Source organism: Kogia breviceps, chromosome 9 (assembly GCF_026419965.1).
Source record: "Kogia breviceps isolate mKogBre1 chromosome 9, mKogBre1 haplotype 1, whole genome shotgun sequence".
In the NCBI taxonomy this organism is placed as follows: domain Eukaryota; kingdom Metazoa; phylum Chordata; class Mammalia; order Artiodactyla; family Physeteridae; genus Kogia; species Kogia breviceps.
Genome location: NC_081318.1, coordinates 103,898,051 through 103,922,074, shown reverse-complemented (window position 1 = coordinate 103,922,074; position 24,024 = coordinate 103,898,051). Strand labels below are relative to the sequence as shown.

Genomic DNA, 24,024 nt, shown 5'->3' with positions numbered 1-24,024 from the left:
TGATGCATTCCCCAAAGTTGGTGCTTGGAGACGATAGCTTTGTGTCTGTCCTTTTTTTATGGGGACAAGCAAGGCAGTAAGAAATACCTACTTCTTTTTCTCTCCTCGCTGAGTTTCCAAGGGACTTAAATATGTTAAATGATTGGGACTGACATACACACACTACTATATATAAAATAGATCATTAACAAGGACCTACTGTATAGCACACTCAGTATTCTGTAATGGCCTATCTGGGAAAAGAATCTAAAAAAGAGGGGATACGGGCTTCCCTGGTGGCGCAGTGGTTGAGAGTCCGCCTGCCGATGCAGGGGACACAGGTTCGTGCCCTGGTCCGGGAGGATCCCACGTGCCGCGGAGCGGCTGGGTCCGTGAGCCACGGCCGCTGCGCCTGCGCGTCCGGAGCCTGTGCTCCGCAATGAGAGAGGCCACAACAGTGAGAGGCCCGCGTACCACTAAAAAAAATAATAATAATAAAATAAAATAAAAAAGGGGATAGATGCCTGTGTGTAACTGAGTCACTTTGCTGTACAGCAGAAACTAACAACATTGTAAGTCACCTATACTCCAATAAAAATTTAAAAAAAAAACAACAGCCCACCAGTTCGGTGGGCTGCTCTGAAGCCTTAGCGTTGAGGAGGAGGAAACAATCAAACATGAGTCACAGGGAAAGAAAATGGGAAGATGATAGGAAACAGGAGAGAGAAGGAAAAGAAATAAGGAACTAGCACGGAATACCAGGGGTTCCAAACATTAATGGACCCCTGGGGCTGCCTGTTGGAGACGCGCTTTTCTGGGTTCCACCCCCAGAGTTTCTACAGGGGAGGGAGGCTAAGAATGTGTATTTTCAACAGGCATCCAGGAGATCGTGCTCAGATGGTCAGAGAGCCACTCAGAGCATCCCTAGAATTGAGAGTAGAACGGATGGGCCCCGAAGAGTGAACTTTCTCATTCACTTTCAGAGCTGTTAGAATTGCCACTTTATTTTGACTAGGATGCTAGGTGGGTGTGGCCAGAGGGGACGGAGAAAGGTCTAAGGAAGCCGCTCTGGCTCTTCCACCTGGGGGGTTGTCCGGGAAGCCAACATTAAGGATGCTCCCAGGAGCCGAGGAGGGGAAGGAGAGCCCTCCAGGGCCTCTGCGAAGGGAGGCTGAGGCAGCCTCCGTCCTTGGACCCGGCCCTGCATTTGATCTTATTCTCTTTCAAAACATAGGAAGGACTAGGTAGTGAACTTAACCGTGACTAGCAATAGTGAAAATAACACCCATTTTTAAAAGTCTCGACTCTGGGCAATCCTAAGATCACCTGGGCTGTGTGTTGAAAATAACTCGTTTTCAGTAATTCCTCTCCCTCCTCCCTTCCTGTTCCTCCTTCCTGCTTTGACAGTGGGTCTCGTGACCCAACCTGGCCGGCACACATGCTGTCTTTCCTTTTGCCATCTGGAGCCTTTTCAAGTTTCCTGGAAAATCTGAGAAGGAACTTGCTAGAAGCCAGACACTAAATAAAGCAGAGAGTGAGGACAAAGAGGAGGGTGAGCTTTCTTCTCAGGTCCTGGGCAGTCAGTATGGGTGTGATGTCTTCTCATGCATAAAATACCTCCGAAGGATAACCAGGACACTGCCGACAAAGCCAGAACTAAGCCAAGGATGCATCTTGGGCAACAATCTGGACTGCAGGGGCTCCTTGGAGGGCCTGGCCGGGCTGCCCGCCCTGCACAGATGTCCACTCCAACACCCTACCACGCTTTAAGCATATTGTTAAGAATGATAGTGGTGGGCTTCCCTGGTGGCGCAGTGGTTAAGAATCCACCTGCCAACGCAGGTGGATTTGAGCCCTGGCCTGGGAAGATCCCACATGCCGCGGAGCAACTAAGCCCGCGAGCCCCAACTACTGAGCCCGTGCTCTAGAGCCCGCGAGCCACAACTACTGAGCCCGTGTGCCATAACTACTGAAGCCCGAGCGCCTAGAGCCCGTGCTCCGCAACAAGAGAAGCCACTGCAATGAGAAGCCCGCGCATCACAACAAAGAGTAGCCCCCGCTCACTGCAACTAGAGAAAGCCCGCGCACAGCAATGAAGACCCAACATAGCCAAAAATAAATAAATAAATTTATTTAAAAAAAAAAAAGGCACGAGAAGAGCCACAGACAATGTGTACCAAATGGGTCTGGCCGTGTCCTAATAAAACTTTAAAAAAAAAAAAAAAAGAATGTTAGTGTTAAGTGTCCCTTACATGTGGGTGGGGAAGTCAGATAATGAAATATGAGGAGGAGGATAACAGCTGTGAGACAACTTGTGTCAGCTGCTGTATCAACATGAACCCTAATCCTTGAAGCCTTGGCAAAAAGGCTAATATTAACTCCATTTTACAGATGAGGAATCTGAAGTTGAGGGTGGGTTAAAGCACTAGGCCTTACAGTCACGGGGTTGCGGCCCTGTGCTGTAACTCCCAGCTTCCTGGCTATGGAGCCAAACCCAGACTGCCCCAGAGACCTTTCCAGGGCTGTCTTACACACACCCAGAGAGCTTTTATGATAAATAAAAGACCTGGGGTTTGGTCTGGCTTCAGTCATGGACTAGCCAAGTGACCACAGCCAAACAGGTTCTCCACGTGTGGGCTGAATGGCTGGACTTCATCTCTAAGGTTTGTTGCAGCTCTAAAATGCTCTCCGATTCCCAGAAAAGGAAAATCTGGTGGCTCTGTAAACAGTGCTCAACCTCAGTTGTGAAATGACTTTACCTAGATGCTCTGTCAGACTGACAGAGATCAAAACATTTGCCACATGTTGGCCAAATAGCTCTGATTTTTTTTTTTTTTTTTTTGGCCTTGCTGCACAGCTTAGTCCCCCAACCAGCGAATGAACCCAGGCCCCGGCAGTGAAAGCTCAGAGTCCTAACCACTGGACCACCAGGGAACTCCTATTACTGGGGAACCATAGGTAGGTAACATCTCTACAGACGGCAGTTCAGCAGCATCTGTTAAAATTCCAAGTGTGAGCAAACTCTGACCCTAGCAATTCCACTGCTTCCCATTTTTCTTTTTTAATTAAAAATCTGTTTTTCAAGATTTAACCTTTTTATTGCAGTACAGTTAATTTACAATGTTGTGTTAGTTTCAGGTGTAAAGCAAAGTGATTTAGTTATATATACACATATACATACATATTATATATATATTATACATGTATGTGAGATATATATATATATATATATATATATATATATATAAAACAGCCAAGACACAGAAGCAACCTAAACATTCATCAACAGATGAATGGATAAAGAAGATGTGGCACATATATACAATGGAATATTACTCAGCCATGAAAAAGAAAGAAAGAATGCCATTTGCAGCAACATGGATGGACCTAGAGATGATCATACGAAGTAAGTCAGAGAAAGACAAATATCATATAAGATGTCACACTTATATGTGGAATCTAAAATATGATATAAGTGAACTAATTTACAAACCAGAAATAGACTCTTGGACACAGAAAACAGACTTATGGTTACCAAAGGGGAAACGTGTGGGGAGGGATAAATGAGGAATTTGGGATCAACAGATACACACTCCTATATGTAAAATAGATAACCGAGGACCTCCTGTAGAGCACAGGGAACTCTTGATATATTCAGTATCTTGTAATAACCACTGCTTTCCAATTCTGTCTCCAGTCCCCACAGGAGAAATCACTAAATTGCCCTGAGTCCTTTGTTCTTGTAGAAACATGACTGCTGCTTGCCTTCCCTTTCTTAGAAGAACTTCCAGAAAAGCTTTCCTATAAAAAGTCAATAAAACATTACTTATGAACTTTACTACCTTTCCCACAGAATCTGGGGAAAGCAAAACCAAACCAAACCAATTTACAGAGATGCACATGGATGAGAAAGGACCCCACCTAGAAACCTTACCACCTTAGGCATCCGCGGTCGATTACCAAGGGTGAATCGCATTATTACTTATAAAGCATGTTCAACAGGGGCATCCTGGCCAGGATTCTTTCCATACTCCTCCTCCTTCAGCTTTCAACTTCCCTTGTAATAAGATGGCACTGTTGGGGTAGCCAGCAACCCCAGGCCACCCTTCAGCACCCTCCCTGTCCCTCACACATCTCTCCCTTCCTCCCCACTGTCCCGCCAAGACCCGTTAAAGTCTGAACAGAACCTAGGGAGAACTTTGTTCTACATTTAACACATCCTAAAAGATCTAAGACCTAACCCTATAACAAGAATATTTACTTTCCCCCCCTGTACTCTAGTGTATTTTATTTTTTTAAATTTATTTTTATTGGCGTAGAGTTGATGTACAATGTTGTGTTTGTTTCAGGCGTACAGCAAAGTGGTTCAGTTATACACATACAAATATTCATTCTCTTTTCGATTCTTTACCCTATAGGTTATTACCAAATACTGAGTGGAGTTCCCTGTGCTGTACAGTAGCCCTTGCTGGTTACCTATTTTAGATATAGTAGTGTGTGTATGTTAATCCCAAACTCCTAACTTATCCCTCCCCCCACGTTTCCCCTTTGGTAACCGTTAAGTTTGTTTTAGAAATTTGTGAGTCTGTTTCTGTTTTATAAATAAGTTCATTTGTATCATTTGTAAATTAGAATCCACATATGAGTGATACCATATAATATTTGTCTTTCTCTGACTAACTTCACTTCGTATGATCATCTCTAGGTCCATCCATGTTGCTGCAAATGGCATTATTTTGTTCTTTTTAATGGCTGAGTAATATTCCATTGTATATACATGTACCACGTCTTCTTTATCCATTCCTCCATTGGTAGACATTTAGGCTGCTTCTATGTCTTGGCTATTGTAAATAGTGCTGCAATAAACATTGGGGTGCAAGAAGATTTACTTTTGTTTGTTTTTTACTTCAAGGGTTTAATATTTTTAACAATATTGAAAATATTTTTAATAATATTTAAAAGCCTAAAAGGCTTTAAGCTTCTGACTTTTAGTATTATGTTTAGAAAGACTTATATATACATTTTAATTTTCACTTAGATTTTTAACTTTTTCCCCTTTATTTATATGTTTAGTTTTAATCAATCTAAATTATATTTTGGTATATGGCATGAGATAAGACTCTCCTGTAATCTTCCCAAATAACTGCATTGTTCTCACGTCATTTACTGACTCTTTCATTCTTTCCCGCAATGGCTCATACTTAAATTCTTATGCATATGGTTATTCTTTCTTCCACCTTCTGGGCTGTGCCACTGACCCGGCTTCCCATGCCTGTAATATGTTGTTTACCTGACTGTGGCTTTACAATATGTTTTGCTATCTGGTAGTTCAAGTTCTCTCACTAACTTGTTCAGTATTCTTATCTAGTCTTGCTTGCTCAGACTTCTAGATGAAGTTTAGAACAGCTCTGTCAAGTTAAAAAAAAAAATTTCCATAGGAACTGTGCCTATGATTGCATCAAATTTGTAAGTTAAATTAGGATTGCTGATTCAGCCTTCCCGCCCAGAAATATATGGTATACCTCTCTCGGGGAAGCCACTTAAAGAAAAGAGAAGAAGCATCTCGCGTTAGTTCCCGAATTACTGCGTAATTACAAAGAACAGCTCAGGCTGCAGTGGTTCACTAGAAAGTCAAAGGAAAAAAGTCAACACTTTTGCATAAATAACCTGCTTAAAGCGTTTTCAAATAGGTTTCTCCTTTCCCCGTATCTCCTGCAGCAGACAAGCTACCCTCTGGGAAATGGACCTAGAGGTTATCATACTAAGTGAAGGAAGTTCAAAAGAGAAAGACAGGGGCTTCCCTGGTGGTGCAGTGGTTGAGAGTCTGCCTGCCGATGCAGGGGACGCCGGTTCGTGCCCCGGTCCGGGAAGATCCCATGTGCTGCGGAGCGGCTGGGCCCGTGAGCCGTGGCCGCTGAACCTGCGCGTCCGGAGCCTGTGCTCCGCAACGGGAGAGGCCACAACAGTGAGAGGCCTGCGTACCGCCCCCCACCCAAAAAAAGAGAGAAAGACAAATACCATATGATATCACTTATAGGTGGAGTCTAAAGTGTGACACAAATGAACTTATCTACGAAATAGAAACAGACTCACAGACATAGAGAACAGACTTGTGGTTGCCAAGAGGAAGAGGGTGTAGGGGAGGGATGGATTGGGAGTTTGGGGTTAGCAGATACAAACTAGTATATATGGAAAGGATAAACAACACAGTGCTACTGTAGAGGGAACTATATTCGATATCCTGTGATAAACCATAATGGAAAAGAATATGAAAAAGAATGTGTATACATGTATAACTAAACCACTCTGCTGTACAGTTGAAATTAACACAACATTGTAAATCAACTATATTTCAATAAAATAAATTTTTTTTAAAAAAGACTAGTTCTAGACCTGGCCTAGGTACCCACTAGCTCTGTGACAGAGGCCAGGGCACATGGTCTCTGAGCAACTTGGTTCCTGTACCTTGAAAGAGCTGGGGGTTGGGGGCATGAGCTCAGACAAAGTTACATGACCCCCTACACACTCTTCCAGTGCTGATGTGCTATAAATTCTAACTCACTTCTATTATTTTGTTCTCCTTTGCTTAACTTTCTTCCATGTTTGGCTTGGTTAACTGGAGGTTATTAGCTTCTCTTCTGGTTCTCTCAGGGGCAGACAGACACATGTGAACTAGGACAAAGCTCAGGTTATCAGAGCTAGTAAAGCTGCTGCCCTGAGATGCCAGGCACAGCAGTGCTGAACAGGTAAGGCTTTCCTTGGCACTGTCTCCAAACAGAAGCCACTGTCCTTCCCACTCCAACTTTCAAGCCCCTCCCACCTGCTCCATGTACCTCCTGTTCCTCCTCGTGGCCATTTCAAAACCTTTTGCCTTTTACTGAGAGTGTTCTTGATATAACAGAAGAGAAATGTTATACCAGGAGTCAAAGCACTCTTACTAAGGAATGAACATCTGATATCCTGTGTTTAGACTTACCAGGGTGTGTCCATTCTTTAAAAGAGCAGCTTATTAACTCAAATAATTGCAAACAATGCAACTGGAGTGCAACTAAATTTTAAAAGTGGGGGGAGACCAGGACATTCCAGGGGGACCCAAACATGTCGTTAGGCACTGATCCCCCAGAAAGTCCAGGTCAAAACCTTGGTCTCCTATTGCTGAAAGACTAGTTCTTTCTGGCCAAGTGCTTTTGGAAACGATAAACTGCTGGAACATCCGAGCACAGCACAAATGACAAGTGTGTGGTGGGGGCCAAAGGAATATAAATCTTCCACCCAGAAGGAATCCCTGTAAATGTAACTTCTGTCTTTAACAATTTAAAAGCTCGCTAGAAAGAATGTATTTTCCTTCCTTAGAAGATCAGTCAACATATTTTTTTTTTTTTTTTTTTTTTTTTGTGCTAGGCGGGCCTCTCCCTGTTGTGGCCTCTCCCGTTGCGGAGCACAGGCTCCGGACGCGCAGGCCCAGCGGCCATGGCTCACGGGCCCAGCCGCTCCGCGGCATGTGGGATCTTCCCGGACCGGGGCACGAACCCGCGTCCCCTGCATCGGCAGGCGGACTCTCAACCACTGCGCCACCAGGGAAGCCCACACAGTGTGTTATTTGTGACCTCGATGTTAATTGCATAAATCATGTTATACTCTACACTGAGCATATGATGCTTTTCTGCTGTTTTGTGCCTATTTTGTTGTCCTATGCAGCTTTCTTCCAGCTTTATAGAGATGTAATTGACAGATAACATCCTATAAGTTTAAGCTGTACCTATGATAATTTGACACATGTATATATTTCTCATGCATTTTTTTTAAAGATGCTGCAAATTCTCAGATATCAGGTGAGAAACTATAAGGCCTTTTCAAACTCTGAGGTATTATGATGTGGTTTCTGTGATGGTTAAAAAAAAGTAAACAGTTAAGCTACAAGAAAAAGCATTCTGTGCAAGATATACAGAAAATATCCAACTATTTATTCAGGCACCAGCAAAGATATGTTTTATAATAGTGCACCAAACAGCACAACTGAGTTGGAATATGTAGGATTAAGAAGTTTAAAGAAATCCTGCAGTAAATTTGACCAAAATGGCGACACAGAAGGCTCCTGAGCTCCCCTTCTGCCATAGACACCCTGAATTACAGCTACACTGGGAGCAATCCCTTCTGAAAGAGATCCAGAAACTAGCTTAGCGACTCCTACACATCTGGTGAATGAGAAAATATCCACATCAAAACAGGTAAGAAAGGCTGAGCCAAACAACAAGGTCCTACTGCAGAGCACAGGGAACTATATTCAATATCCTGTGATAAACCATAATGGAAAAGAATACATAAAAAAAGAATGCCTAGGGGCTTCCCTGGTGGCGCAGTGGTTGAGAATTCGCCTGCCGATGCAGGGGATACGGGTTCGTGCCCCGGTCTGGGAAGATCCCACATGCCGCGGAGCAGCTGGGCCCGTGAGCCATGGCCGCTGAGCCTGCGCATCCGGAGCCTGTGCCCCGCAACGGGAGAGGCCACAACAGTGAGAGGCCCGCATACCACAAAAAAAAAAAAAAAAAAAAAAAAAAAAAAAAAGAATGCCTATGTATGTATAACTGAATCACTTTGCTGTACAGCAGAAATCAACCAAACATTGTAAATCAACTATACTTCAATAAAAAAAAGATCTTTACAATGAAAACTGTAAGACATGAATGAAAGAAATTGAAAAATAACCAAATAAATGAAAAGATATTCTGTGCTCATGGAGTGGAAGAATTAATATTATTAAAATGTCCATACTAGGGCTTCCCTGGTGGCGCAGTGGTTGAGAGCCCGCCTGCCGATGCAGGGGACGCGGGTTTGTGCCCCGGTCTGGGAGGATCCCACATGCCGCGGAGCGGCTGGGCCCGTGAGCCATGGCCGCTGAGCCTGTGCGTCCGGAGCCTGTGCTCCGCAACGGGAGAGGCCCACGTACCACCAAAAAAAAGTCCATACTACCCTAAGTGATCTACAGATTCAAAGCAATCCTTATCAAAATTCCAATGGTATTCTTCACAGAAATAGAAAAAGCAATCCTAAAGTTTGTATGGCGCCACCTAAGATCTGAAACTGTAAATCTAGAAGAATACATGAAGGGTGAGCTCCTTCACATTAGTCTTGGCAATGATTTTTTTTGGATTTGACACCAAAAGCAAAGACAACAAAAATAAAAATAAACAAGTCGGACTACATGAAAGTAAAAAGCTTCTGCACAGCAAAGGAAGCCATGGAATGGGTGAAAATATTTGCAAACCACATATCTGATAAGGGGTTAATATCCAAAATATACAAGGTACTCATACAACTCAGTGGCAAAAACCACAAATGGTCCAATTTTAAAATGCACAGAGGGACTTCCCTGGCGGTCCAGTGCTTAAGACTCTGCACTTCCACTGCAGGGGGCATGGGTTCAATCCCTGGTCGGGGAACTAGGATCCCACATGCCACGCACTGCGGCCAAAAAAATTTTTTTAAAAACGGGCAGAGAAACTTAATAAGCATTCTCCCAAAGAATACATACAGAGTCAACGGGTACACGAAAAGGTTTTCAGCATTCAACGTCATTAATCATGAGGGAAGCCAAAATCAAAACCATGAAGAGAAATCACCTCACGTGTTAGGATGGCTATTATCCAAAAGAAAAGAGAAAACAAATGCTGGTGAGGGTGTACAAAAAAGGGAATCTTTGTGCACTGTGGATGGGAATGTAAACTGGTATAGCCACTATGGAAAACAGCATGGAGATTCCTCAAAAAACTAAAAATAGAACTACTGTATGATCCAGCAACTCCACCTCTGGGTATATATCCAAAGGGAACAAAATGATTATCTTGAAGAGATATATATGTACTCCCATGTTCACTGCAGCATTACGACAACAGCCAAGACCCAGAAACAACCTAAGTGTTGACGATGAAAGGAAAAAGAAAACGTGATCCATATACAGTCAGCCCTCCATATCCGAAGATGTGAAATCCACAGGTAGGGAGAACCAACTATAGTCATCGTACTATACCATTTTATATAAGGGACTTGAGCATCCAAGGATTTTGGTATCCACGGGGGCTCCTGGAACCAATCCCCTGCAGATACCAAGGAATGACAATATATGGAATATTATTCAGCCTTAAAAAAGAAGGAAATATTGTCATTTTTGACAACATAGGTGAACCCGGATGGCATTATGCTAAGTGAAATAAGCCAGAGAAAGACAAATACTGCATGGTATCACTTACATGTGGAATCTAAAAGAAAAAAACCCCCACCAAACTCACAGAAACAGAGATTAGAAAAGTGGTTCCCAGGGGCTGGGGTATAGGGGAAATAGGAAGAGGTTGATAAAAGGGCACAAATTTTTAGTTACAAAATCAATACGGTCTGAGGATCTAATGGTAACTATAGTTGATAACACTGTCTTGAATAACTGAAATCTGATGAAAGTAGAACATAAATGTTCTCACCAAAACCAAAACCAGTAAACGTGTGTTAATTTACTGGGAGAGAATACTTTCATAATGTATCTGTATATCAAATCATCACACTGTATACTTTATCTCAGAATTTTTTGGTCAATTATACCTCAATAAAGCTGGAAAAAAAAATCCTGCAGTAGCTAAAACAGCATGACTTGACCTTACTGCTTGAAACAGAGTCAGAGGTCACAAGCAGCAGTGGCCTGCGTGTCTTACATGTTTTAATTTCCCAAACATTTTTTGCTTATCTCCTTTTCCTCCCCTGGTAACCCTTAAGAGTTAGAGCCCTCAAACTTTCATTCTACAGAGGCAGAAGACTTTAGATCACTTGCTACTGGTGGCTCTGGTGGCTCTCCATCGGCCCTGCTCCCACCCCCTAGGAAGCTGGCTGACCTCCCCAGGCTGCATCACCTGGGTTGCTTCACCCTCCAGCTTCCACTAGCGACTGGCCAGAGGAGGAGCTCCGTAGGGACAGGAGCAGAAAGGTGTAACAGAGAAGAACAAACCTGACTGCATACTGGATCTATTCCTTTAGCTCTCACCTTTGCAGCTCTACTTCTTTGTAAAAGAATGTTGCCTACAGCCTGAAATATACATGATAGCACATTCTCAAGGCTCTGCCTCCCAGGCTTGACCTTTAAAGGTATAACACTTTTCATTTATACAGAGATAAAAAGTTGCACAACAGAGACTCGCATTAGTCTTGTTGGAGGTTTACAGCAGACCTACCTGGACAGCTGCAAGAACATCCTCTTCCTGGTCTGGCCCACCAAGAAGTTCGCAACAACCTGCCACAGCCCCTCCCCTCTGAAGCCTGAATTCTAACTTGGGGGTAAGATGGTTCTTTGGGACCCAAGTCCACCATCTTCTCTGCTGGCTTTCCAAAAAAGCTGCTATTCCTTGCCCTAACACTTTATCTCTCAATTTAGTGGCCTGTCATGTGGCTGAGCAGTACAAACTTGGACTCCTAACAAAGGGAGAGGCTGGTGAACTTATCTCCCATCTGCTGGGCTGCTGCTCTGACAGTGGCCGCATTCTGCCAGGGCCACAGCAGCCCTGGAGGGCGGCTCCTCCTCCAGTGCTCCAACCCACCCACCCGGCCCCCACTTCCAAGCTCTGGTATCCCAGTCCGTAACCTGCCCCTTCTGGCCAGGGTGGAGATGGCACCCTGCCAGCCGTCCTCCCCTGGTGCTGCACTGTCATTTGCTGGTTCCCCGAATCCTACCCCCTCTTCTATAGAGTCCCCTCAAAAGTGTCTTGCATTTTTGTGGTTTTTTCCTGTTTGCATCCTCACTGATATACTTGCCCACCAAAATCTCACCATAAATGAATCGTACAGCCAGGACTAAAACAGCTTCCTTAGCTTAAGCTATGCCTCTCTTTCGATCTCAGTCCTTCTCCTACGTGCAAACTGGAATATGAACCTCTTTAGTGCATGTCATGAATGATTTAGCAATTTCCGTTAACCCAAGTGGTCTCAACCAACACTGCTGATTGTCATGATGAGAAGCGGGGGGCGGGGGGGTGAGCCAGCATGCTGCTAAACATCTTCTAATACATGGGATGGCCCTCCCCCAACAAAGAGTTAGCCGGCCCCAAATATCAACAGTGCCAAGGAGGAAAAACCCTGGATTACTCCTCATGCGGAATGAACCACAGCTGTGACTTTCCTCCTCTTCGAAATGCTCTCAGATGTCTATAACCACTGCCCCAAAGCCAGGCTACTGGCAGAAGTACGGGAGAAGGATTAGGGAGACGGTGACCTTCTTGGATGGGGCCAGGTGCTGGCCTGAGAGGTCCAAAGGTTAAGGTAAAAGTGACCCTTGCCCCCAGACTGGATTTTCCTTTCTTGGAGGGAGCTGATACTTTGGGGCTTACCAAGGAAAATAAAATGGCTACATGGGGTAAAGGTCTGTAAATATACACATCAAAATCTTAACTGCAATTATGTCTCTGAGTGGTGAAATTTTGTTTCTTTTTGCTTATCTATATATTTTAAATTTTGCTATAAAGGTAAGTTAACATTTATATTTTTATTCAAAATTCTAAAAAAGTTATAAATTATGCCATATTCACTGACTCCATCCCTCCCAGCCCCAGTTCCTCAATTGAGTAGACTTTCACATGGCAATATATCAGGGTGCTCTAATAATGAAGTACAGAAAATTCTCCTTCTAGCTAATTATAAGGAATGGCTCTACTTCCTCCAAGGCCATTCATATTTGAGGATTGAATGAATTAAGTATGTTTCAAACGACAGGAACAATGCAAATGACCAAGTTTACTTTCCTAGAGACAAATTTGAAACTCAACTATAAAAACAATAGAGACCTGCAATGTCCTATAAGGCAGCCACTAGACACACTTTTTTTTTTTTTTTTTTTTTTTTTGCTGTTCGCGGGCCTCTCACTGTTGTGGCCTCTCCCGTTGCGGAGCACAGGCTCCGGATGCGCAGGCTCAGCGGCCATGGCTCACGGGCCCAGCCGCTCTGCAGCATGTGGGATCCTCCCGGACCGGGGCACGAACCCGCGTCCCCTGCATCGGCGGGCGGACTCTCAACCACTGCGCCACCAGGGAAGCCCACACTTTTTAAAAATTGAAGTAGTACAGTGGAGTTACAATGTTATGCCAGTCTCTGCTATATAGCAAAGTGACTCAGTTATACACATAAATACATTCCTTTTCTAAATATTCTTTTCCATTATGGTTTATCCTGGGAGACTGGATATAGTTCCCTGTGCTATATAGTAGGACCTTGTTGTTCACCCATTCCAAATATAATAGTTTGCATCTTACCAGCCCCCAAATCCCAGTCCATCCCTCTCCCTCCCTGTCTGCCTTGGCAACTATAAGTCTGACCTCTATGTCTGTGAATCTATTTCCGTTTTGTAGGTAGGTTCATTCGTGTCATAGTTTAGATTCCACATATAAGTGATATCATATGGTATTTGTCTTTCTGACTTACTTCACTTTGTGTAATAGTCTCTAGTTGCACCCATGTTGCTGCAAATGGCATTAGTTCACTCTGTTTTATGTCTGAGTAGTGTTTCATTGTATATATTCCCCGCATCTTCTTTATCCATTCACCTGTTGATAGACATTTAGGTAGCTGCCATGTTTTGGCTATTGTAAATAATGCTGCTATTAACATGGGGTGCATGAACCTTTTTGAATTATAATTTTGTGGGACTATCCAGCAGTGGGACTGCTGGATCATATGATAATTCTATTTTTAGTTCTCTGAGGAACCTCCATACTGTTTTCCATATAGACACACACTATTTAAATTAATTAAATACAGAACATTTCCATCTTCACAGCAAGTTCACACTTTATGTTTTCCCCTGGACTTATATTGTCTTACATTATCTCTGCTCCCAATATCTGGTTACATTTATTGTATCTTGACTTCTTACTATTCTACGTGATTTTGTTGCAAACTACCTTAGTTCCTTTGTGGAACAATTCAGGTTATCAGTACTTTGACATAGCTGTGTCTAGATAATCCTGTTGTTTGTGAGAGCTCAGCCTTAGTTTTTTTTTTTAGAGTGCACTTAATTCATGTAACCCTCAGAACAACATCTGAAATAATAAGATTTTCCAGTTTGCAAAGAGGAGAGCGCGGCCAGGAGAGCTTAAGGGACCTACGCAGGGTTCCTACCCAGGAGCAGAACCCCAGCGCGGCGGGTGCCCAGGTTCCCTTCTGGCCGAGCCCTCGACACCCGCCCGCAGCAGGAGCCGAATACCTCTGCATAAAAAGCGAAACCATCACCATTTTACAAATGAATCATAGATGTAATGTTTTTAATAGTTGGCCTTTGTTTACTTGAGACAGGCCCTGCCTGGGGAGCACGTCGGGATCCCGGGCCAGCGGAGCCTCCAGAACGCCAGCTCCGCGCCGGGCCCGGGCGGGGCGAGGTGGGCGGCGCCGAGGGCTCGTGGGCCCGGCAGCGGGGCGGGCGCCGGGTCTCCCACTAGCATCAGTTTTCAGGCTTCTGCTTGAGGGTTTTAGAGAAGCCCGACGCGACCCAGATCCCCCCCCGCGTACCTTACCTGCTGCTGGGCACGAAGCTCGAGCTCTGCAAGCCGCCTCCGGAGTCCGTGCCACCACCCTGAGCACCCGGGCAGGCGCGCGGCTGGGATTGGCTGCCCGGCTGCGGGACTGGGGGGCGCGGGGGGAGGGGAGCCGGGGAAGGAGGAGGAGAAACGGGGCGGGGGAGTGGGGTGAGGGGAGGAGTCCCGCCTTCCGCCTGCTCCGGGGACTGCACGGCCCCATCACTCTGCTGGCGTGCGGAACCCGCCGGACTGGCTGTGAACCTGTCCGGGCAGTGTCTGCAACACAGCTCCTGCCCTGTCCCTGCGCGAGTGGGCCGAGGGCGCGCGTCCACAGGGGAGGGGGAGCCCTAGACGCGTGCTCCCGGGCCTGTAGAGGCGACTGGGGCTGTGCTCGGTGTGCCCTGTCCTCTAGTGGTGTGCATCGCGCAGCCCTGTCTTCCGGCCCCACTCACACCACGTGGAACCTGCTAGATCCTTTTTGGGTTAGTAGCCCCGGCCCTGGTGGAACAGGCAGGGAAGCCCCTCTCTCTCTCTCTCTCTCTGTCTCTCTCTCTGTCTCTCTCTCTGTCTCTCTCTGTCTCTCTGTCTCTCTCTCAAAATACACATAATATAACATTTACATCTTAACCATTTTTTAAGTGTACAGTTCAGTGGTATCAAATACATTTACATCCTTGTGCAAAAATCACCTCTGTCCATCGCTGTAACTGTTTTCATCTTGTGAAATTGAAGCTCTATCCCCATTAAACAATAACTCCCCCTTACTTCTTGCCCCCAACCCCTGGTAACCACCAGTCTACTTTCTGTCTTTATGATTTTGATTATTCTAAGTACCTCATATAAGTGGGATCATACAGTATGTATCTTTTTCTGACTGGGTAATGTCATTTAGCATAATGTCCCCAAGGTTCATCCATGTTGAAAACATACTGCAGAATCTCTTTCCTTCTTAAGACTGAACAATATTCCATTGTATGTATATCCACATTTTGCTTATCCGTTCATCCACTGATGGACACTTGAGTTGCTTCCACGGTTTAGTTATTACGAATAATACTGCTATGAACATGGGTGTACAAATATCTCTTTGAGACCCTACTTTTGGGGTATATGCACAGAAGTGGAATTGCTGGATCATATAGTAATTCTGTCTTTAATGACTTGAGGAAACACCATACTGTCTTCCATAGTGACTGTACCCATTTCCACCAGTAGTACACCAGGGTCCCAATTTCTTCATGTCCTTGCAAAGACTCATATTCTATTTTTTTGATAGTAGCCATCCTAATGGGTGTAAGGTGGTATCTCATTGCAGTTTTGATTTGCATTTCCCTAATGGATTGGTGATGTTGAGCATCTTTTTATGTGCTTATTAGCCATTTGTATCTTTTCTTTGGAGAAATATCTATTCAAGTCTTTTGCTCATTTTCAATCAGGTTGTTAAGTTTTGTTGTTAAGTTTTAAGAGTTCTCTATATATTTTGGATATTAATCTTTTGTCAGATATATGATTTGCAAATATTTTCTCCCACAGTATGAGTTGTCTTTTTACTCTGTTGATGCACAAAATTTTAAAATTTTCATGAAGTCCAGTTTGTCTATTTTTCCTTTTGTTGCCTGTGCCTTTGGTGTCATGTCCAAGAAATCATTAGTAAATCCAATGTCATGAAATGTTTTCTTCTATTGTTTTAGGTCTTACATTTAGGTCCTTGAACCATTTTGAGCTAATTTTTGTATATGATTCTTTTTTATTTTTGGCCGTGCTACAAAGCATGCAGGATTAGTTCCCCGACCAGGGATTGAACCTGTGCCCCTTGCAGTGGAAGCGTGGAGTCCTAACAACTGGACCACCAGGGAGTTCCCTATGATTCTTTTTCATTGTGGATAACCAGTTTTTCCAGCAACAGTTGTTGAATAGACTGTCCTTTCCCCATTGAATGGCCTTGGCTCCATTGCCAAAAATCATTTGACCACATTCAGGGGTTTATTTTTTGGTTCCCTATTCTATTCCATTGGTCAATATCTCTGTCTTTATGCCAGTACCACACCGTTTTGATTACTGTAGCTTTGTAATAAGTTTTGAAATCAGGGGTAAAGTTCTCCACTTTAGCTCCTTTTCAGCATTATTTTGGCAATTTGAGGTCCCTTGAAATTCCACATGAATTTTAAGGTGGGTTTTTCTATTTCTGCAAAAAACATTGTTGGAATTTTCACATGGATTGCTTTGAATCTGTAGATTACTTTGGGTATTATTGACATTTTAACAGCATTAAATCTTTCACTCCATGAACATGGGATGCTTTTCCATTTATTTGTCTTCTTTAATTTCTTTCAGTCTTCGGCCATACCACCCTGAATGCACCCGATCTCATCTAATTTCTTTCAGCAATGTTTTGTAGTTTTCATTGTACAAATCTTTCACCTCCTTGGTTAAGTTAATTCCTTAGTATTTTATTCAGTTTGATGGTGTTATATATAGACTTGTTTTTGTAATTTCTTTTCAGATATCTCATTGTCAGTGTATAAAAATGCAACTGATTTTTGTGTGTTGGCTTTATAACTTGCTACCTTGCTGAAAATTTATTAGTTCTAACAGTATTTTTTTGTGGATTTGGGTTTTCTATATATTAATCATATAATCCATGAACAGAAATAACTTTACTTCTTCCTTTCCAATTTGGATGACTTTTCTTTCTTTTTTTTTTTTTTTTTCTTAATTGCACTGTCTAGAATTCCAGTATTGTGTTGAAATGAAGTTGTGAAAGTGGGCACTCTTGCCTTTTTCCTGGTCTTAGAGGAAAAGCTTTCAGTCTTTCAACATTGAGTCTGATGTTCACTGTGAGTTTTTCATAAATGGTTTTATTATGATGAGGTAGTTTTATTTTAGTTTATTGAGTATTTTTATCATGAAAGGATGTTGAATTTTTCAAATGCTTTTCCTGCATCAATTGGAGTGATCATGTGGTTTTCCCCCTTCGTTACATTGATTGATTTTCATATGTTGAACCATCCCACTTGGTTATGGTGTTTAATAATCCTTTCAATGTGCTGCTGAATTCTGTTTTCCTAGTATTTTGGTGAGCATTTCTGCAACAATGTTTATAAGGGATATTGATCTGTAGTTTTCTTTTTTTAGGGTGGCTTTGTCTATCTTTGTTATCAGGGTAATAGTTAGGGAGTATTCCCTCCTTTTCTTTCTTTCTTTCATTTTTTCCTTTTTTTTTTTTGCAAATTTGAGAAGAATTAGTATTCTTCTTTAAATGTTGGTAGGATTCACCAGTGAGGCCATCAGGTCCAGGACATTTCTTAGTGGGGAGAGGTTTTATTACTGATTCAATCTCCTTACTAGTTATAGGTCTTTTCAGACTGTCTATTTCTTCATGATTTAGTCTTGGGAGGTTTTGTGTTTCTAGGAATTTGTCCATTTCATTTAGGTTCTCCAATTTGTTGTTGTACAAGTGTTCATAGTACTTTCTTACAATCCTTTTTATTTCTGTAGAATCAGTAGTAATGTCACTACTTTCATTTCTGATTTTAGTAGTTTGAGTCTTTTCTCTCTTTTTCTTAGTCCATGTAGCTAAAGGTTTGCCAATTTTGCTGATCTTTTCAAAGAACTAACGTTTGGTGTCATTGATTTTTCTCTATTGTTTTTATATTCTCTATTTCATCTATCTCTGCTCTAATCTTTATTGTTTCCTCTCTTCTGCTAGCTTTGAGTTTGTTCTTCTTTTTCCAGTTCCTTCTGTTGTATAAAGTTAGGTTGCTGATTGGAAATCTTTCTTGTTTTTAATGTAAGCATTTATAGCTATAATTTTCCCCCTTAGCACTGCTTTTACTGAGTCCCATAAGTTATGATATGTAATGTTTTCATTTTTATTCATCTCTAAGTATTTGCTAATTTCCCTTATATTTTCCTTTTTGTTCCATTGGGTGTTTAAATGTATATTGTTTAATTTCCACAATTTTGTGAATTTTCCAGTTTTCTTTTTTTATTGATTTCTAACTACATCCATTGTGGTCAGAGAAGGTACTTTGTATATCTACCTTTTCAAACCTACTGAGACTTAATTTGCAGCCTAACATATGGTCTATCCTGAAAAATGTCCAATGTGCACTTGAGAAGGCATAGTCTGTTGTTGAGTAGAGTGTTCTGTGTATAGCTATTAGATCAGTTGGTTTATTGTGTTAAGTCCTCTATTTCCTTAGTTATATTCTGCCTTATTTTTTTTAGCCATTATTGTGAGTGGGGTATTGAAATCTTCAACTATTGATATTGTTGTAGAACTGTCTATTTCTCCCTTCAATTTTATCAGTTTTTGCTTCATATATTTTGATCTGCAATGAGGTGTGTATATGTTTATAATTGTTAAATTTTCTTGCTTTACTGAATCTTTTATTAACATATAATGTCCTTTTTGTTACTTATAATCTTTTTTGATTCAAAGTCTATTTTGTCGATATTATTACAACCATATCTGCTCTCTTTTGGTTACTATTTTCATGGACTATCTTTTCCCATTCTTTCACTTTCAACATGTTTGTGTTTTTGGATCTCAAGTGCATCTCCTGTTAACAGCATATAGTCGCATGATTTTTTTTGAATCCATTCTGCCAATCTGGGTCTTTTGATTGGAGAGTTTAATCTATTTACATTGAAAGTAATTAGTGATAATGAGGCTTTTTTGGGTTTGGGGGGGTTGTTTGTTTTTTTAATATTGATATTTATTTATTTATTTGGCTGCATTGGGTCTTAGTTGTGGCATGTGGGATCTTTGTTGTGGCATGCAGGATCTTTCGTTGTGACGTGAGGGCTTCTCTCTAGTTGTGGCACATGGGCTCCAGAGCACATGGGCCCAGTAGTTATGGCATGCGGGCTCTCTAGTTGTGGTGCGCAGGGTCCAGAGCGTGTGTGCTCAGTAGTTGTGGCACATGGGCTTAGTTGCCCTGTGGCATGTGGGATATTAGTTCTCTGACCAGGGATTGACTGCGTTTCCCCTGCATTGGAAAGTGGATTCTTAACCACTGGACCACCAGGGAAGTCCCGAGGCTCTTTTCTTATTATGCTAGTTGTTTTCTATATGCCTTATAGCTTTTCTGTCTCTCATTTCCTACATTACTATCTGCTTTTGTGTTTAGTTGATAGTGAAATGTTTAAATTCCTTTATCATTTCCTTTTATGTATAGTCTATAGCTATTTTTTTTTTTTGTGGCTACCATGGGGATTACATTTAATATCCTAAAGATATAACATTCTAATTTATAACAGCTTAACTTCAATAACATACAAAAACTCTGCTCCTTTACAGCTCTATCTCCACCTCTTTCAGTTGTTGATGTAGCAAAATTATATCTTTATACATTATATACCCCAAAACATAAACTAATAATTATTTTAAATCATGTAGAAAACAAAAAGTGCAGTTACAAACCATTGTTACAGTGATATAGCTTTTATGATTGCCCTTGTATTTATCTTTACTGAGATCTTTATTTCTCCATACAGCTTTAAGTTACTGTCTGGTGTCCTCATTTCACCTTACAGGACTCCCTTGAGCATTTCTTGCAGGGCAGATCTAATGGTTACAAACTCCCTCAGTTTTTGTTTATCTGAGATTGTCTTGATTTCTTCCTCACTTTTGAAGATAGTGTTTGCCAGATTTAGGATTCTTATTGATATCTTTCTTTTCTTTTAGCACTTTGAATATATCAGCCCACTTCTGGCTTCCAAGTTTTCTGCTGAGAAATTTGCTGATAATCTCTTTGACAATCCCTAGTATGTGATGATTTTCTTCCCTCTTGGCTGCTTTTAAGATTATCTCTTTGGCTTTTGTAAGTTTGATTATATGTATCTTGGTATGGATCTCTTTGAGTTCATTTTACTTGGAGTTTGTTGAATTTCTTGGATGTTTACATTCATGTCTTTCAACCAATTTGTGAAGTTTTCAACCATTATTTCTTTAAATATTCTCTCTACCCCTTTCCCTCTCTGTTATTCTTCTTGGACTCCCACATACATATATTCTTCTGCTTGATATTATCCTGTATGTCCCTTAGGCTATGTTCGCTTTTCAATTTTTTCTTTCTGTTCCTCATACTTGATAATTTTAATTGTCCTGTCAAGTTCACTGTTTCTTTTTTCTGCCTGTTAAAATCTGCCTTTGAATCCCTCTCATGAATTTTTTATTTCAGTCATTGTACCTTTCAGCTTGAGAATTTCTATTTTATTTCATTTTAGGCTTTCTATGAATTGGTATTTCCATTTTGCTCACACATTGTTTTCTTGACTTTTTCCACATCTTCTTTTAGTTCTTTGAGAATCATTAAGACAGTTGTTTTAAAGATTTGTCTAGTATATCCATCTTTAGGTCTTTTTCAGGGACAATTTCTGTTGATTTCTTTCCTTTGAATGGGCTATACTTTTCTGTTGCTCTGTATGCCTTGTGATTTTTTTGTAGAACTTTGATCATTTGAATCTAATAATGTAGTAATGCTGGAAATCAGATCTTTCCCCTTCCCCAGGGTTTACTGATTTCTCTTACTGTTGTTTTTGTTTATTTTTTTTAAAAAATTGTTGTAGGTTGTCTGTGTTGTGAGGATCAGCCTAAGGTGTAAATTTAAGGTCTTCTCAAATCTTTCGTGAGCCTTTCCCTGGGCATGTGTGCTCACATTCCAATTTTCCCCCTTATATGCAGTTGTTTTTTATGTTGTAGTCTTTAATGTCTGGCTCCCAAAGGGGCAAAAAGCAAAAACGGCAGGGGAGGAAGGGCTTTGGCCCTTTTCAACCCCTGGAAGTCACTTCAGTTGGGGAGGAGGGGCTTGCCACAGTGAAGGGCAGTGAAATGACAGTGGCTGCCCAGCACTTTGACTACATCTCTGTGATCATAAGCAGCAGTGATTAGAGTACAGATATTTGGAGGACAGGCTCCTGACTCCTGCAACCTGTGTGTAAGCTGCTCCAGAAACATGTACACAGCTGACTGCCATGCAGCTGGGGATGGGGGATGGGTAGCTGCTACTGTGCTAAGAGCTGAAATTGACCACTATTTACCATCCAAATCTTCCCCTGGAAGTTGAAAGCCTTCAGCAGACCTCAGAGTTCCTAAATAGTTACCTCAGACAGATTCTGACAATATAATTGCTTCCTAGGTGGGGAGACAGATTCTTGGTGCTTCCTATTCCACTATCTTCCCAGAATCAGGACTCTGACCTGTTAGGTTGACTGGTATTTCCCTCAACAAAGAGTTTTCATCCTTTATCCTATGACCTGCCAAGTCTGTTTAACTAAGTGAGAAGAGAGAAGGCAAGTCTTTTTATCTTGACTTTAAATTTTTATCCCCAGCCCATACCTGTGTCCTGAACTCCATACTCCTCTATCAGTGGTCTACTTAATATCTCCTCTTGGATATCTGAAATACATTTCAATATGTCAAAATCTGTGCCCCTGATCTTTTCCCTAATTACTCTTCCCATATGATTTTACCAACTCCATCCTTCTAGTTGTTCAGCTCCAAAACCTGGTGTTATCCTTGACTCATCTTTCTCTCACGTCCCACATCCAAGGGCCAAGAAATTCTGTTGGATAGAGTCTCCTAGCATATACAGTCTGACTACTTCTTACCATACATCCTTCATCTCCCACCTGAGTCATTGAAGTCTTCTCCTTCCTGGCCTTCCTGTAGTTTATTCCCACACAGTAGCCAGAGTGACCTTGAAAAAATGAAAGGTCATGTCCCTCTTCTGCTCAAAGCTTCCGGTGGTTTCCCCTTTAATTCAGAGTAAAAGCCAAAACTCTCACAATGCCCCTCAAGGCCCTAGATGGTGTGCTCCTCCATTACTCCTGCAACCTGAATCCTACTATCCTCTCCTTGGCTGATCCAGTTACTCTGGCCTTCTTGCTATTCCTTGAACAGGCAGGCAGGCTTCTGCTGTAGGGCCTTTGCACTAGCTGATCCCTCTCTGGAATGCATGACTAATTCCCATTTCCTGATCTTTGCTCAAATTCCATCTCAGAACTATCCTTGCCAGCTTATTCAAAATTATCACCTGCCCTACTCCTGACTTCCTTAATTTGCGTAATTCTTCTCATAGCGCTTGTCATCTCCTAATATACTCCATTAATTATTCATTTACTATGACTATTGTTGATTATCTGTCTCTTCCATCCACCTACCCCTGTCTCTTGGGCCATGATATGTCCTTTCTTGTAAATAAAAAAAAGTTGCCACCAGAGATGTGCTACATTTTCACTGGCAAGGCCTAGATCATAAGCCAAACTCTGGGGTCTGAATGTGAGATCATTTTATATAAACCACATGGAGAAGAGGTGGTACCCCACAAGGAAATGCTGGGTTCTGTTTATAGGAGAGGAGATGCTGGCTAGGCAAAACTCACAGGTGTTCACTTGCTGAGACTAGCACACCCAGAAGAACTTTGGGAGGGTCTGTGAGAGGGGCCACATGTGTCCTTGAGTGTAGGGTGTAAGGACGAGACCACCAATGCCCTAATTTTCTTGTAATGATGTGTCATGAATGTGTTAGTTTATTTATCTTAATCCCTGTGTAGTCTGATTTTTTTGTTCATTTTCTACTCCTTTCTTGAGTAAGAACTTTCCATGATACAAAGTAGTAACCTTCTCCAACCTGAAGGACTTTGTGATAGGTTGCAGGGGACAGGAGCAGGCTGCCTCAGGCCACAAGTAGTAGGAAGCCCCCACTCAAATAGCATTAAACAATAAGGAGCTGCGTTAGGGCTCCAGCTCCATTTCTCTGTCATTCGCTTTGCTTTCCCCCGCCCCCCCACGAATGACAGATTTTGTATAGATTTGTATAGATTTTGATTAAGACATCAGGATACAATAGATGTGAAATTCTAGGACCAGATCTCCGAGGATATAAGAAGAACTCAAAGGGGAGGGATAATTTGGTGAGGAAAACTCTGATGAGTTCTTGCTGTGCTCTGAATTCCCCTTCTCCCCTTTTGAGGGAAGCTGCAGCCAGCCTATTTCCCTCATGTCACGCCTCCAGGCTTCCAGAAGACCACTTGGGGAGCTTGATAACTGTGTCAGTAACTTGAAGAACTCTCTGGACTGTCATCTACTCTCACCTGGGGAAGACAGGCTGCAGACAGCTGGGTGGCAGAGCTAGCAGTGTCACGCTCTGCTGGAGCTGGTCAGCACACACAGAGGGTTGGTTCATAGGATGCATTCACGTTTCCCAAGGTCACAGGTGTGGGACATTCAGAAGAGACGGTCCTCCTGCCTCCAGTCCAATAAAGCTGCCTAGAGGGGCAAGAGGGATCCTCTCAGGAAGAAGCTGGAGGTAAATGTCAGATTTGCAGGGGCTGAGGAAGGAGTTACAATACAACTGCCTAGAGCAGGAGAATTTCTGGAGAGAGGTCCTTGGTGAAGGTCACCTCCAAAGAGTTTGTAAAAATCCCAGTCCGAAATTAAGATCATGTATGTAATGTATCAAAATCTTCTAATAGGAACTGTTCATTTAGGTTCCATT

The 24,024-nt window shown here is 42.2% G+C and overlaps 1 protein-coding gene across 1 annotated transcript in view; it reads right to left on the bottom strand.

Annotated features, from left to right (window-relative positions):
- The window catches only part of BLVRA (biliverdin reductase A), a 58,209-nt gene extending 43,476 nt beyond the window's left edge, over positions 1–14,733 (bottom strand). The window contains exon 1 of the mRNA XM_059074689.2: positions 14,517–14,733. The gene's annotated coding sequence lies outside the window, so the exon portion shown is untranslated. The remainder of the gene's footprint in view (positions 1–14,516) is intronic.
- Positions 14,734–24,024: the final 9,291 nt, after the last annotated feature.